This window comes from Carcharodon carcharias, chromosome 4, assembly GCF_017639515.1.
Source record: "Carcharodon carcharias isolate sCarCar2 chromosome 4, sCarCar2.pri, whole genome shotgun sequence".
NCBI classification, from domain to species: domain Eukaryota; kingdom Metazoa; phylum Chordata; class Chondrichthyes; order Lamniformes; family Lamnidae; genus Carcharodon; species Carcharodon carcharias.
In genome coordinates, this window is record NC_054470.1 from 185913308 (window position 1) to 185930251 (window position 16944).

Here is a 16944-nt window from a genome sequence, read left to right on the forward strand (position 1 = left end):
CCATATATTGCCCTCTTGGTCCCTAATGGGCCCTACTCTTTCCCTGGTTATCCTCTTCCCATTGATATACTTATAGAATATCTTGGGATTTTCCCTACTTTTATCAGCCAGAGCTTTCTCATATCCCCTCTTTGCTCTCCCAATTGCTTTCTTAAGCTCCACCCTGCACTTTCTGTACTCCACTAATGCCTCCACTGATTTGCTCACCTTGTACCTGCTAAAAGCCTCTCTTTTCCTTCTCATTGTATCCTGAATATCTCTGGTCATCCATGGCTCTCTGGGCTTGTTACCACTTCCAATCACCTAGAGGGAACATGTTAAGCCTGTACCCTCCCCATTTCATTTTTGAACGCCCCCCACTGCTCCTCTGTAGATTTCCCCACAAGTATCTGTTCCCAGTTTACCTTGGCCAGATTCTGCCTAATTTTATTAAAATCCACTCTGCCCCAATCCAAAACATTTTTTTTGCAACTTGTCTATTTCTTTGTCCATAACAAGCTTAAACTGTACCATGTTGTGGTCGCTATCACTAAAATGCTCCCCCACCACCACCTCAACCACCTGTCCGGCTTCATTCCCCAACATTAGGTCCAGCACTGCGCCATCCCTTGTTGGACCCTCTACATATTGACCTAAAAAGTTCTCCTGTACACATTTCAAGAAATCCACTCCATCCAAGCCCTTAACACTATGTCTATCCCAATTATTGTTGGGAAAGTTGAAATCACCTAATATAATTACCCTCTTGTTATTGTTTTTACACACTTCCACAAATTGTGCACATATTTGCTCCTCAGTTTCCCTCTGACTATCTGGGGTTCTATAATAAACACCTAACATTGTGGCTGCCCCTTTTTTATTCCTAAGCTCTCCACAAAGATTCATTTGATGCCCCCTCCAAGATATCATCTCTCCTTACTGCAGTAACTGACTCCTTAACTAATAATGCAATGCCTCCTCCTCTTTTACCCCCTCCCCTTTCTCGCCTGAATATTGTATATCCCGGAATGTTGAGCTGCCAACCCTGACCCTCCCTCAACCACATCTCAGTCATGGCTACCATATCACAATTCCACGTGTCAATCCTCACCCTTAACTCATCCGTTTTACCTGTAATACTTCTGGCATTAAAGTAGAGGCCATCCAGCCTTGCCTTACTCCCTTGAAACTTAATGCAACTGTACTCCCTCTGAATTGATTTTTTTACTGTATTATGATGTGTTCCTATTCTGCTCACGTTCTGTGTCCCCTCCCCCTGCCAAATTAGTTTAAACTCCTCCCAAAAGCAACAATCCAATTTAATCTAATACTATCCTTAACTTCCTTAGTAAATCACAAATGGAAATTTCCTGTTGAGTTTTTTTGTTTTAATGGAATATAATTTTGGAGAACATATAGAATTGTTTCTTTAACTGTTTCCCACTGTGTATTTATTGCCATACCTTTTACCCAGTCAACCTTAGCCAGCTCACCCCACCTATATAATTGGCTTTGTTCAAGTTTCTTACTTGGGACTGGAGTATGTCGTTTTCAATGTGGAATTGAATTGTAATATGATCACCTTTATCCCCAACAGATCTTTTATCATGAAAGTATTAACTAACCTTGCCTCATTGCATATTATCTTTATCGCTTTAGCCCCAGTCGATTTCACAACGTATTGGTCCAGGAAACTATCACAAAAATACCACCTCTGCTAATTTGATTGGTCCAATTGCTCGATAGCGATTCTGCAGTGTTTAACTCAATTCACAACTGTTTTGATAATGAAGCAGCCCATCCCAGTCTGCAGCAGGCCCTGGATAACAGCCAGGCTTGGGCTGACAAGTAGCAGGTAACATTTATGTAATCAAAGTAACAGGTAACAATCATCTCTACATTGAAAGCCCAGCTGTTTCCCCAAGATTTGCAGCAGCTATACATCACTAAACTCCCAGCATTAACATTTTGACAGTCACACTCAGAAGCTGAACTGAACCAGATACCACCACAGCTACAACATGGAGCTGGGTCAATTTAATGTAGATGTTCTCATATTTACTGTGTAGTAGGCATGCAAACAAATGGAGAAGGGAAGGCTATGCAGGAATTCTAACCAAAGGAAATGTGATAAGAATTAGCATTTTAAGTAAGTTTTCACAGCACCACTCCATCATTCTCAAATAGAGCAAGAGAAGTAAAGTGCAAACAACACATTGGCTATCTGGAACTGAACTTGAGTTTACTGGAACAGGATAATACTGCAGCACAACAAATACAGTAACATGGTGTTTAATCGCTTGATAAAAATGAGCCACCATTGATGTTGACCTTATTCTAGGTTTTACTGTTTTGGGAAACTATTCATGGAGTTATAAATCAATTTCACTGTTTGCTTCAGCGTACTAAATAGTGAATGATTACACCAGCATTGCCTGCAACAGAATTTTTGAGAACAAATTTGACATGCTTTTTTTTTTATTGGTTCTCAGCAGTGCACAGGCACGACGTGACTATATTTATTGTCCATCCTAGTTATCTTGGAAATGGTGGTTATGGGCCTGCTTCTTAAAGTACTGTAGTCGTTATGGTGATAGTGTGCACACAATGTTGTTACGCAGAGAACAGTGCACCACAATGATGTTATGTAGGGAATTAAATTGGGTTTTCTAATCTGCTTCCAGCCAATGTTTCTCTCTACTGTAACAAAAACAGAATTACCTGGAAAAACTCAGCAGGTCTGGCAGCGTCAGCGGAGAAGAAAAGAGTTGACGTTTCAAGACCTGCTGAGTTTTTCCAGGTAATTCTGTTTTTGTTTTGGATTTCCAGCATCTGCAGTTTTTTTGTTTTTTTCTCTCTACTGTGGTCACTTCAGAATGGTGTTGCTCAAGTCTCCACTTTCTGCCACATTTTCCCAAACTCTCCTCTTTCTCCCCATCAACTTATCCTTTCTTTCACCTTCTTTGGAATGTCTGGAAGAAAAGGTCCCCTTCTGTACAGTAATGTTCTATGAAAAGGGATTAGCTGAAATCACAGACTGAAGCAAGAGAGGGATCAGCACTTCAGGAAGCAGGAATCAGTCCGCTATGGCGAAAGTCAGGCTTTTGGAAGAAAGCTGTGGGGGTCAAGTTGAAAAGCAACCAGCATTGGGATAAAATTGCAGAGAAAACTGGTGTGGAAAAAGGAAATTAGACTGTGAAAATAGGTAGCAAGGGAGTTAATAAAATATACGGCATCAAACAAAGAAGTAAAGGTAGACCATGGAGTTGGCCTCAAATTAGAAATACAAGAAAATGATATAAAGCAGGAATAATCAGGCTTCACGAAATAATGGGAACCAAAAGACTGAGACAAGGGAGCAGGGAAGATGTGGTTAGAGATGCTACCTGCAAGAAGGCTTGACACGACAGAGCTGGGAGGACCAATTTTGAAGCTGATCACATAAAACTGTGAGCCAACCTTGGGGTAAGGATAATCAACAGAACAGCATTAGAGTTTCATCTGGTTAGAACAATTGGCTGGGAGATGGTAATCACAACTCAGTAGACTAAATATATGACAACAAGGCTGTGAAAAGAAAAATAACACAAAATAAGTATGACACACACTAAGTGCACGCAGTCCTTCCTGATTCTCATAACAATACTGAGCCTCACCTGGCCTGTGGCGGGTTTGTACTTGTGGTCTATTTGCATGCCATTAGCGTGAAACTTCTTTTTAATGCAGTCCTACCTCCAAGCTAAAGTCAGTGGTACATGAGATACTCGTCGCACTTGGGTAATGTTTTGTTTAAAGGTGGCATGCACCAGTCAGTTTTGTGCAGTTGTGTCTGTGATCATTTCATTCTACAACACAAGGGAGGGGAGCAGGAGAATGGCAGCTTGCGTGGAGGCTTGGGATCAGCAAGAGTGAGTCAGTTATGGGGGCTGTTGTAGAGTGGAGCGGAGGAGTAGAAGAAGGAACCAAGGGAGGACAGAGGATGGGGTCGGGGCTTGAAGGATTTGAAAAGGAAAGGGCCTGGCATCATCAAGGTAAGAAAATGAGGAGCCTAAAGGGCAGTGTCAATACTGTCCACATGTAGGTTCATCTCAGCTTGTTGGCTGATAGAGTCCTTACAGGACTTTAATTTCACCTCCAACATTTCAATTATCCTCGCTGAGAGTGATCTCAGACAATGTCCTTTACAATACATAGAAGGGAGGGCTAGCTGAGCCTGCAAGTTGAGCTATGTCTCATATAGTGGTGACTACAACACTGGACACTAACATGAACATTCAATGAAGAGTGAACGAAAAAAAAACAACACTGTTTCTTCCATAGGGAATAAAGGGAACTCCCTAACTACCCTGTAAACATCAATGCGTCAACCATGAGGCATGCCAGAACATTTAGCTCTCTGACTAAGCTAATCTCAACAAATAACAAGCGAATCAAGTGAAATCAATGCAATGTGAATTATTTGCAAGTGAAATTTAGATTTGAAAAAAGACCCATGCCATCTTTGTGCTCTCAATAAGACTTATGTTAATATCTAAGGAGTTCAGTTGGGAAGTTTTGGCCAAAAAGTACAGCCTCCTTGTTTGACCAGGAGGCTCTTTTATAGCTCACCCGTGCCTACAACATTGTCAGCTAACAGAGGCTTTCACAATCAAAAAGCTTACCTGCTGCTTGATCACATGCGTCTCCTGTGCGTGCCACCGAAACTTTAAATTTTAATTGTAATCACATGGGAAACAGGAAAAAGCGAGAGAGTGGAAGTTGTGCACACTTTCCGTTCTGCCATCAGGAACAGCGTACCTCTGACAAAATTCTGCCTAACATATATTTTCCTCTTGTCAGTCTTCTTCGCTCCATTGTTTTCTCCTAATGGTAATAAGCCAGACTTAGATGGACAGTAGGTGCCCTTGATTGTGCCAAGTGCCCATTCTTCATGTGGGAGCACTAAGATATTCAACCATGGCAGAAATCATAGCCAAATCAAAATCTGACCTTACCTATTATCTGGTAAAGACACAGTCACTGAATAGTGATGAAAGAGGAATCCCAGCAATTTGTTTACTCCCCAGCCAGATGGGATTGAGGTTAATTGTGATATCTCCTACTGTGTCTATCTTGAGTTCAATTAAAAGGGCGCAAAGCAAGGATCAATTTCAGAGCCTTCTGGTCTGTATAACTGAACTATGCACTGCTTTGAATAGCTATTGAGAGAGCATATGGTCAGCAAGGGACTCAATCAAAAAGCACTTAGCAGTTACAGCTGCTTTCCGCTTCAAACCACTGCATTACAAATTTCCCTGAGGTTATCCATTAACATTTCCAAATATTACCGTGGTTTAATCAATCAATAATTGGCTGTTAGTCAAGTTATGCCTCTTACCACCATATCCAAAGTCACTATCATCACCTTCAACACCTCTTTGTCCTTTCGTCTGTGACATCTTTTGGTTATTTCCAAAAATCACTGGCCTTCTATCCAGCTCTACCTGTCCCACCCCCTTCCCCCTTAAACCAGCTTATATTTCACCTCTCTTCTATTTTTACTTAGTTCTGTTGAAGAGTCATATGGACTCGAAACGTTAACTGTGTTCCTCTCCACAGATGCTGCCAGACCTGCTGAGTTTTTCCAGGTATTTTTGTTTTTGTTTCACTATCATCTTCACTGTTTCAACAGTGGCATTCTACAAACATGTAAAGGATGACCACCATCATATATGGAGAAATTATAAACATTTAAAACTAAAATGCAGGCCTTTTGCAGTTACATTTATTCCATTATTAGAACCAACAAATGGTGGGCAATCAGCGTCAGACTGCCACTCAATGCCCACTTACCTACACCAAATTTCTTCTGTGCCTGTCTCGCCTCACCTTCCAACTCAGATCGGGTGAGATCCAGGCAGCGCAGCTGTCTCTGAAGTCCAGCAACATCGAATTGAAGGAGGACATGCCTGTCCCTCACCCCCCTTTTTACAGCACCAGCTGTCACAAAGCAGGTAAGTTTAAAAGTCCCACTGAAATTGACAGGCCAGGGAGAAGGTAAGTGCCGAAGGTAAGTGAAAAGGATTTGGGGGTTAGGGATGTTCGGAGGTTGGGACGGGGGGGAGGGGTGTGGGGGGAGTCAGACATAGGAAGTAGGTTTGCCATTTTAAACTTAGAAGTGAAACCAGGGGTCATACACCAATTGAATATGTCACTGTTATAATGGAAAGAGTTTTTTTCCCTAATATTACTCTGGGATACTTTAAAGCAGGCTTATGGGGATTCTGTGTGTACGTATCTATGTGTGCGTGCGTGCGTGTACATGCGTCTAGTTTAATTAAATCCAGACAGTCAGACTGCAAGATTTGAATAATCAAAAGGGGTTAGGTATAAAACAGACATTTGAAATGGAGATAACTAAGCTAGGGTGAAGTCTCAGCACATACAGTGTGAATGGAATTTGCAATTTTTAGATAAGCTGAGAGGTTGTTTGATTTTCAAAGAGACATAAGATGTTTACAACTGGCAAGGTAAATAAGGCAAAGCTATTAAGTTTCTTGCCCCCAAAAGTGCTGGCCATAATGACAACATGAAAGATTTTTATATTTTGGGAAAAAGTAACTTCCAAAGAAAGATTGAAACAATGGGATTTACAAATCAAAAGGGAGGGAAGATATTTAAAGAAAGATGGAAAACTGTATGGGGAGTGATCTTGAAAGAAGCACTGTGAAACAGACCTATGGGAAAAAGCCTCTAGCCACCCTGGAGAAGTTTGCTGTTCCAGGAACCAAGGTTGCGTTAAAGCCTTTGGAGTTCCATTGCCGAGTGAGAGGGAGAAAGAAGCTGTGAAATACCTCCCTTACAGCAACAGTGGGTGCTTATGGCAATATTCCTAGGTGTTTTACAGATTAAGAGTCTATTTGGAGTGTTGGCTGAAAGAGGTGTGTATTTGGGAGTCTAGTTAAGTCGAAATCTTGTGAGAACTGTTATAAAATTAAATGTAACCATGTAACTGTAATTTTGTGTGTTTAAGTTTTATTTTCTTTTGTTAATAAAGGTTTTAATTTCATCTTTAAAATCTCTAAAGGTGGTAGTGGACTAATTACTTCTGACTTCAGTGCACAAGCCTTCATGTAAAAAATACAAATTGCAAAATTGTTGTGATAGCATGGCCAAGTTTTCATTTGGGATTTGATCAGCCTGGCAAATACCACCTGCCATATCATAACAATCTTGGTTCAAGATATTCTCATATCTACATGCGATTGTTGTTTGCAGTGCTTGTGACGTTCAAGTCTTTTGGATGTTGCTGTCCAGATATTGCATCAGGCCAGGTTCAAAGAAGCAGTGCTGATTGCATAATATGAACAACCAAGTTATGTGTAATTGCCTGACAAAGCCATGGTTGTTAAGTGTACCATACTGAAGCCTGAGCCTTCAAATAAGCTTTATAAATAGAGGCATAGAGTACAAAAACCAAGATATTTTGCTAAACCTATTAAAACAGTTCAACCCCGCCATGACTATGGTTCCCAAATCTGGGCACTGGAAAGATGTGAAGGCTTTGTAGAGGGTTCAAAGAGATTTACTAGAACGGCTCCAGGGATGAGGGATTCCAGAGAAGCTAGGGTTATTCTCCTTTAAGCCAGGAAGCCTGAAGGGATTTGATGGAGGTGTATAAAATTATGAATAAATAGAAACTTTCCAATGGCTGAAGGATCGATACTCAGATGGCCCAGATTTAACTTCATTTAAGTTGATAGGCAAAAAGCAGAGGCGACATGAGGAAAAACTTTCGCACAAAAAGTGGTTAGGTTTCGGAATGCACTCTTTTCCTGATTCTGTGGTGGATAAAAATTCAAATTAGTGTTAAAAAGAAAATTGGACAAATACTTGGAGAAAAATATTATAGGGAAACAGCGGGTAGGGGGCGGTAGGCAGGTCTAGCTGGATTTCTCTTCAAAAGTACTGCCACAGACTTGATGGGCTGAATGGTCTCCTTCTGTGCTGCATTATTCTATATTATATCGCTTCGCGAAGGCACTCAACAGAAGATGCCAAGAGTTAAGGGTGGCGGGGGTGGTGGTGGTGGTGGAAATAAGGGGCCTGAAAAAAGATGCACCAGAAGATTTCTTTCCCTGGCCCTGCTTGCACCTAGCATGCAAAGTTGGCATCAGATCTGTCAAAGGCTGCACGCTTGAAAAGCAAAGCCTCAGGGATGATAGGTGGTGATAAAAAAAACCTTAAATGATAATCTAACTGACAAAATTGAGTGAATCAAAAGTAGCAAAAAGTATGAGAAACAAGCCAACGAAACCTTAACCCAAGCAATCATTTACAAACCAGCAAGTAACACAAAATTGAGCAATCTTTAAGTGGCATTTCGACATGATATACGGCCATCACTTTCCTTCTTTACTCAGGTCAATGTAAACATTTAGAAATAACAAATGATGATAAAAATAACTATCTGAATAAGTTACTAAGTTGACATTCAAAATTTATTCCTCCTTCATATACACTTTTTCCTACCTTTCATCACTCACGTTTAGTCAGGTTATCATTTCCGATTTCTTTCCCCATCCACACCCCACTCCCCCACCTTCACTATCATTTTGAAGTTTCAATTCTGAAGCTTTGCTTTTAGCCTTTGAGAATATACAGCCTGTTGAAATTTCCCTTACAGAGAACTGCCATTCATTCTGTTTGGAGCCTAGAGCTCGGGTTTGAAATTTCAGCTGGACCTCGGGTAGGTCTTTTTGACAAGTTCAACAGAAAAGTGAATTATGGGAGGTGCAGTTTTCACCTGGTTCTTGTGGAACAAAACCCAGGATGGGTCACCCCTCTAGCAGGCAAGATACTTTACAAACAGGTGTGAGGGCGAGCAGCAGAACAAAAAGAAATTGTGACAAAAATGAAACTGGAAAAAAAAATGTTTGGCAATTTTAGAACTTAGAAACAATTAAATAAATAATAAAATTTGTTTAAATTGAACATTGATTTTGAATATCTCAATCAAATCTCCTCCCAGCCTTCTCCAGGAACATCCTCAGCCTTTCCAATCTATGTATCTGAAATTCGTCATCCCTGGAATCATTCGTTTTTGCACTCTCTCTTATGTCTTCACATCCTTCCTCAAGTGTGGTGCCCAGAACGAGAGGCTGAACCAGTATTTTATACAGGTTTATCATAACTCCAAAACAAAAACAGAATTACCTGGAAAAACTCAGCAGGTCTGGCAGCATCGGCGGAGAAGACCTGCTGAGTTTTTCCAGGTAATTCTGTTTTTGTTTTGGATTTCCAGCATCCGCAGTTTTTTTGTTTTTATCATAACTCCCTTGCTCATGTGCTCTATGCACCTATTTATAAAGCCCAGGATCCTTTTTTAAGCATTCTCTCAGCCTACCCTGCCACCTTAAAAATTTTTGCACATATACTTCCAGATTCCTGTGCCCCTGCACCCCATTTTATATCTTCCTACCAAAATGAATCACTTTTTGAATTAAGATGTGACCATTCTGATATATAACAAAAAATAAAAATACCTGGAAAAATTCAGCAGGTCTGGCAGCATCTGCGGAGGGGAACACAGTTAACGTTTTGAGTCCGTATGACTCTTCAACAGAACTAAGGAAAAATAGAAAAGAGGTGAAATATAAACTGGTTTAAGGGGAGGGGGGGTGGGACAGGTAGAGCTGGATAGAAGGCCAGTGATAGGTGGAGATAACCAAAAGATGTGAGACAAAAGGACAAAGAGATATTGAAGGTGGTGATATTATCTAAGGAATGTGCTAATTAAGGATAGAAAGCAGGACAAGCAAGGTACAGATAGCCTTAGGTGGGGTGGGGTGAAGGGAAGGAATCGAAATAGGCTAAAAGGTAGAGATAAAACAATGGATGGAAATACATTTAAAAATGGGAAAAGAAAAATCTATATAAATTATTGGGAAAAAAAGGGGGATCGGAAAGGGGGTGGGGATGGGGGAGAGAGTTCATGATCTAAAATTGTCGAACACAATATTCAGTCCAGAAGGCTGTAAAGTGCCTAGTTGGAAGATGAGATAAAAACAAAAAAACTGCAGATGCTGGAAATCCAAAACAAAAACAAAAACAGAATTACCTGGAAAAACTCAGCAGGTCTGGCAGCATCGGCGGAGAAGAAAAGAGTTGACGTTTCGAGTCCTCATGACCCTTCGACAGAACTTGAGTTCGAGTCCAAGAAAGAGTTGAAATATAAGCTGGTTTAAGGTGTGTGTGTGGGGGGCGGAGAGAGAGATAGAGAGGAAGATGAGATGCTGTTCCTCCAGTTTGCGTTGAGCTTCACTCTGATGTATATGTTCAGTGACCTGTGAACAGATCACTTCACATATTAAGCAAGAGTGGAATAATAATATCCAAGAGTACAGAAGCAGGTCATTCAGCCAATCAAGCCTGCTCTGATATTTTTCTTTATATGCGCCATTTAATCTAATCCTACTCTCCTGCTGGCTCTTCTAACTTGTTAATATGCCTGAGATAAAAGCAAAAAACTATGGATGCTGGAAATCCAAAACAAAAATAAAAATACCTGGAAAAACTCAGCAGGTCTGGCAGCATCTGCGGAAAGGAACACAGTTAATGTTTCGAGTCCGTATGACTCTCCAACAGAACTCCTGTTGAAGAGTCATACGGACTTGAAATGTTAACTGTGTTCCTCTCTGCAGATGCTGTTGGACCTACTGAGTTTTTCCAGTTATTTATATTTTTGTTTTGTTAATATGCCTCTTGTTTGAGAAAATACCTCATTTCCTTTGAAAAGGCCATTTCAGTAATGGCAACAAGTTCCAGTTGGTAATATATTCCATATTAAACAATTTTTTCTAATCTCGCTTTTAATTATTTGATCTCAGACGAAAAGAACCAATCTATCTCTATCTATTACCTATCGGGATCCTTTTTAATTTTAACTTTTATTAAGCCACCCCTCAGCCATGACAGCTCTAATAAAAAAAAGATACCATCAAGCGTCCTTTCATATTGACAACCCAAGATCCATGGTAGCATCCCCATGAATCCGGATTGCGCTATGACCATAGCATTTACCCTATCTTTAATGGTATCTCAATGCAAAGCCAAGAGAGTTATTTTAAAAACTGAGCGCAGTCAAAAAGGGCAGAGGAAAAGACTGTGCCCTACTCTATGACAGTTCCATTTCATAAACTATGGAACCATAGAAGTTTACAATGCTGAAGGAAGCCATTCATCCCACAGAATTTGTGCCAGCTGTTTGCTACAATAATCAAAACTAAACCTATGGCCTTTCTCTCTTTTAGCTGTGTAACCTAACCTCCTCCACTTCAAATAGTTACATAACTTCCCCTTAAGTGCCATGGGCTGTCTCCACCATTTCCTGCAGCAAAGTATTCCATATTCAGTCAACCATCTGAATAAAAATCTTTCTGCTATTCTTGTTCCTCACTCTAAGACCAGTTGAAGTTGTTGACCCTTCAGCACTGATTCCCTAAACAAGTAAATAGTCTTCCTCCATTCTCTCTTCTCGAAACCATTCATACTTTTTAAAAAGTACAATCATCCTCCTCTTCACTTTCTCTGCTCCAGTGGAAATTGTGCCTCCGTGATCTCTGCACTCATCCAATTCTGGTCTCTTGCACATCCCTGATTTTTGTTCCTCCACCATTGGCAGATATGCCTTCAGCTGTCTAGGCCTCAAGCTCTGAAATCCCTTCCTAAACTTCTCCGCCCCATTATCCCTCCCTTGTCCATGTTTTAGTTGTTGTATCACAAGTTTTCCATTTGACCATAGTTTTCCATTCCTGGCATCATCCTGGTAAATCAAAGTTTATTGTTTCTATGGTTTTCGTGTTCTTTCTATAATAGGATGCCAGAAACCGAACATAAGAACATCAGAAATAGGAGCAGGAGTGGGCCATTCGGCCCCTCAAACCTGCCTGCCATTCAATAAGATCATGGCTGATCTGTCCCAGGCCTTAATTCTTTCATGCCAGCTCCTCATTGCCCTCAACTCCCCGCTATCTCAAAAAACTATCTGAACACTATACTCTTAACTGTAGCATAGAAAAGTGTTATACAAGTTTATCACTCTTTCTTTATTCTATTCCTCACTTATTTCTGAACCCACCAATTGGCTTTTATTATGTTTTATCTATCTTTCCAGAACAGTTGGTGTGCTGAACAAGCTGTTTTATGGTCTCCCTTCACATTCAGCAGAATACTTAAGACTGCCAAGAAACAACATGTCAGCAGAAGCACTAGCTAAATTTTAAGTTCCACATTAATTATATCTAATCATTAAATAAATTACATAGAATTTCCAGCACAGAAACACTTGATTTGTCTATGCTCGTGTTTCTGCTTCTTACGAGCCTCATCCCACTCTACTACATCTGTGGCAACATGTGCAGGAGAGCAGAGTCCAGCAGTTACAGAGGACTAGCCAGTTTCATGAGTCGACACATGCTACTTGGTGCACCAAGACTCTTGATTTTCCTTCTGGTGCAAGCAACACCCTACGCCATTTAGGCTCTACACCATAGTGGACATTCCCAAACTACAACCCAGTTGTATCAATGTAGGATGGTCATCTGGAGAAATGCTATATGCTACCGACGCCAGGTATAATGTTAATGATTGTGGACTGAACTGAGGTGTTCTGCAAAGCGGTCACACAATCTGTGTTTGGTCACCTCCATGTAGAGGAGACCACATATTGAGCAGCAAATACAGTTTACTAGATTGAAAGAAATGCATGTAAATCGCTGCTTCACCTGGAAGGATTGTTTGGGGCCTTGGACAGTGAGGGGAGAGAAGGTAAAAGGGCAGGTGTTAGATCTCCTGCGTTTGCCGGGAAAGGTGTCATGCAAAGGCAAAGTCTACAAACATGACACTGAGCTTCCGGTAGCCTGTCATTTTAATTCTCCACCTTGCTCACACGCTGACATGTCTGATCTCAGCTTACTGCACTGTTCCAATGAAGCTCAACATGCTGGGCAATGAGGTTACAGATTGTGATTGAATAGGATTTTGCTGCTGCTCGCTGCTGGTCCACAGCACTTCATAGATGCTCAATTTTGAACTGCTACATCTGTTCAGAGTCTATCTCATTTTAGCATGCGAGTAGTGCCGATATCTTGGTGGATGTCCCCTCTTTCTCCACAAGGACTGTGCAGGGTCACTGCTACCAATACTGTAATGGACAGATGTATCTGCAACAGGTGGACTGGTGAAGACCAGGTCAACTAGGTTTTTGGCTCATGTTGATTCTCTCAATGCCATCATAATCTGGCCAGCTCAATTAGTAGTGATGCTATCAAGCTACTCTTGGTGATGGACATTGAAGTTCCCCCACCCAGAGTACACTCTGTGCCCCTTCGGTGCTTCTTCCAAGTGGTGTTCAACATGGAGGAGTGCTAAATGATCACCTGAGGGGAGGTGGTAGGTTTCCTTGCTCATGTCTGGCCTAATGGCATGAGAATTCATGGGGTTTGGAGTGGACATTCTAGGGCCATTCTCTCCTGACTGTATATCACGGTGCTGCCACCTCTAGTCGGTCTTTCCTACCAGTGGAGAGTGCTCGGGGAGAGAGTTAAAATAAACAACTAGCATTTTTCTGTGCCAAAACTCAAAAAAGTGGCATCCACAGTCTGGATACAAATAACTCTGTAATTAGCTTAATTCTTTAAATAGATATGAGTATGTACTTTGCAGCAAATAATGGATGATAATTACATTGTGGATTATTCCTTCAATTCAACATGTTGGCACGCCCATGGTGCCGACTCAAATTGCTTCACCACAACCCAAGACCCAAGTTCATTTAGTTCACCTATTATTGAAAGTGTAAAAAGAGTTTATTTTAATTTCTGGATAGGTTGCAAAACAAAAAGTTAAATAGAAATTTCCAAATGGAGTAAGTTTTTCTGCCAAATCAGTCTGGGCAGTAGCCTTATTTTCGTGTGCCCACATCATCTCAACATCTCTTCATTCTCCTTTCCTTGAACCACCTATTTAACCTAACTTAATACAGCATCTTCAAGGGTGCACAATGTTTCAAGCTGTGACCATAATGATTACTAACATGGGCTTGGATATATATTAAGGCAAGAAATTTGGCATTGTACAACATACAGCAATTTCTGATTACTGTGTGGTGCATGATTCACTGCCCAATTTCTGCTTTTCTGGATGCATTCAAAATGCTGGTTTCTCGGTGGATTTGAGTGCTAACAAAGCACTTGAGCAAGCAATTGTGCTGTCAGAATGAACTGACCTGATGAACAATTTTCCATCAAGACATTTGAATCATTTGAGAGCTCAGCTGCACAATGTCATCCAGGAGCTCCCACAAGCTGCAGCCTTGACACATCACCTGTCCTGCCATCCTTAATGTGTTTTAAATAGTTTCTTCACTTATTTACGTTGCTTTTTTATGTATTTTCTTAACTTTACCACCACTTTGTACACTATTTTATACCTTAGGAATAGAATAGGTGTATGAAGAGAAAAAGTTTGGAGAAGACAAATGTAGATCCCTTACAATCAGAAACAATTTATAATGGGAAACAAAAAAATGGCTAACCAACTAAATACATGCTTTGGTTCTGTCTTCACAAAGGAGGACATAAATAATGTACCAGAAATGTTGGGGAACACAGGGTTTAGTGAGAGGGAGGAACTGAAAGAAATCAGTATTAGTAGGGAAATGGTGTTGGGGAAACTGATGGGATTGAAGGCCAATAAATCCCCAGGGACTGATAATCTACATCCCAGAGTACTTAAGGAAGTGGCCCTAGAAATAGTGGATGCACTGGTGGTCATCTTCCAAGATTCTATAGATTCTGGAACAGTTCCTACAGATTGGAGGGTAGCTAATGTAACCCCACTATTTTAAAAGGGAGGTAGAGAGAAAACAGGGAATTATAGACCAGTCAGCTTGACATAGGTAGCAGGGAAAATTCTAGAGTCCATTATAAAAGATTTAATAGCTGAGAACTTGGAAAACAGTGGCAGGATCGGACAGAGTCAGCATGGATTTACGAAAGGGAAATCATGTTTTACAAATCTACTCGAATTTTTCAAGGATGTAAATAGTAGAGTTGGTGATGGGGAGCCAGTGGATGTGGTTTATTTGGACTTTCAGAAGGTTTTCGACAAAGTCCCACATAAGAGATTAGCGCGTAAAATTAAAGCTCATGGGATTGGGGTAGTGTATTGAGATGGTTAGAAAACTGGTTGGCAGACAGGAAACAAAGAGTAGAAAAAGGGTCTTTTTCCAAATGGCAGTGATTGATGGGTTACCAAAGGGATCGGTGCTGGGGCACCAGCTATTCACAATATATATTACTGATTTAGTTGAGGGAACTAAATGTAATATCTCCAAATGTGCAGATGACACAAAGTTGGGTGGGAGGGTGAACTGTGAGCAGGATGCAGAGAATCTTCAGTGTGATTTGGACAAGCTGAGTGAGTGGCCAAAGCATGGAAGGTGCAGTATAATGTGGATAAATGTGAGTTTATCCACTTTGGTAGCAAAAACAGGCGGCAGATTATCTGAATGGCTATAAATTCAGAGGGGAATGTGCAACGATACCTGGGTGTCCTCGTACACCAGTCACCGAAGGTAAGCATGCAGGTGCAGCAGGTGGTAAAGAAGGCAAATGGTAGAAGGCAAATCATAGCGAGAGGATTCAAGTACAGGAGCAGGGATGTCTTGCTGTAATTATACAGGGCCTAGGTGAGGCCACACCTGGAATATTGTGTGCAATTTTGGTCTCCTTATCCGAAGAAGGATGTTCTTGCTATAAAGGGAGTGCAGCAAAGGTTTACCAGACTGATTCCTGGGATGGCGGGACTGACATATGAGGAGAGATTGAGTCGGTTAGGATTATATTTGCTGGAGTTCAGAAGGGTTGATGCAGGAAGGATGTTCCTGATGGTGGGGGAGTCCAAAACCAGGGGCCACAGTCTCAAGATATGGAGTAGACCAATTAGGTCTGAGATGAGGAGAAATTTCTTCACCCAGAGAGTAGTGAGCCTGTGGAATTCACTACCACAGAAAGTAGTTGAGGCCAAAACATTGTATGCTTTCAAGAAGGAGTTAGATATAGCTCTTGGGGCGAAAGGGATCAAAGGATATGGGGAGAAAGCGGGAGCAGGCTATTGAGTTGGATGATCAGCCATGATCATGATGAATGACGGAGCAGGCTCAAAGGGCCGAATGGCCTACTCCTGCTCCTATTTTCTACGTTTCTATGTTTAATAGACCCTAGCCACTCACCAGACACTCACCAAACAGCTAGCTCCTTTCCCTGTAGCAGAGGAAGAAACAATTCCTATAGGGTGAGAAACAAAAAAAGGAAATGAACACCTCCTCCTGCTCCCCACCCCCCCATTCATCGAACTCCCCCTCTCATCAAAGTCCAAGTCTGCACTCAGTTTCCTCAGCTGCATTCTGTTTGCCGGAGTAGGTTCGAAGGGTCAAATGGCCTACTCCTGCTCCTATGATCCTATTAGCAAATTTAACGCGGTGGCATAATTTACTAGGTCAAAGTAACACCTTAAGGAAAAGAAAGAAAACTGGTAGAACATGAAATTGCCTGGAAAATTCCTAGCAACACCTTGGGTACTGGCACACAACACACATGCAAAAATAACACAAAGAAAATGCGTACAGCATACTGGGCTTCTAATCAATTTCACAGGGCAGGCAAAAATTAGAAACCACATGCACACCAAAATTTGCAACAGTTGAATTGATAAAAGCACTGAACTCAGCATTTACTTATTTGAAAGGGTTTTGATCATAATTCAAAACATGTTATAACACACATGTAAGAAAGGAAAGTATTTAAACAATCAATTTTAATCCCAATGCAGCATGTACTTCAAAACAACCATGATGCCCTCTTGTAAATTTTAATTGCCATTCAGAGCTTTGAAGGTTAAAGAAGAGAAAACATTTGGTGCCAG

At 41.1% G+C, this 16944-nt stretch overlaps 1 protein-coding gene across 6 annotated transcripts in view; it reads right to left on the reverse strand.

Annotated features, from left to right (window-relative positions):
* clcn3 (chloride channel 3) overlaps positions 1-16944 on the reverse strand; it is a 185833-nt gene that overhangs the window by 83813 nt on the left and 85076 nt on the right. The window contains exon 1 of one of the 6 annotated variants that reach the window (XM_041185778.1): positions 4641-4662. The exons of the other annotated variants lie outside the window; for them this stretch is intronic. The gene's annotated coding sequence lies outside the window, so the exon portion shown is untranslated. Of the gene's footprint in view, positions 1-4640; positions 4663-16944 lie in introns of those variants that run through there. 6 annotated transcript variants of the gene reach the window in all.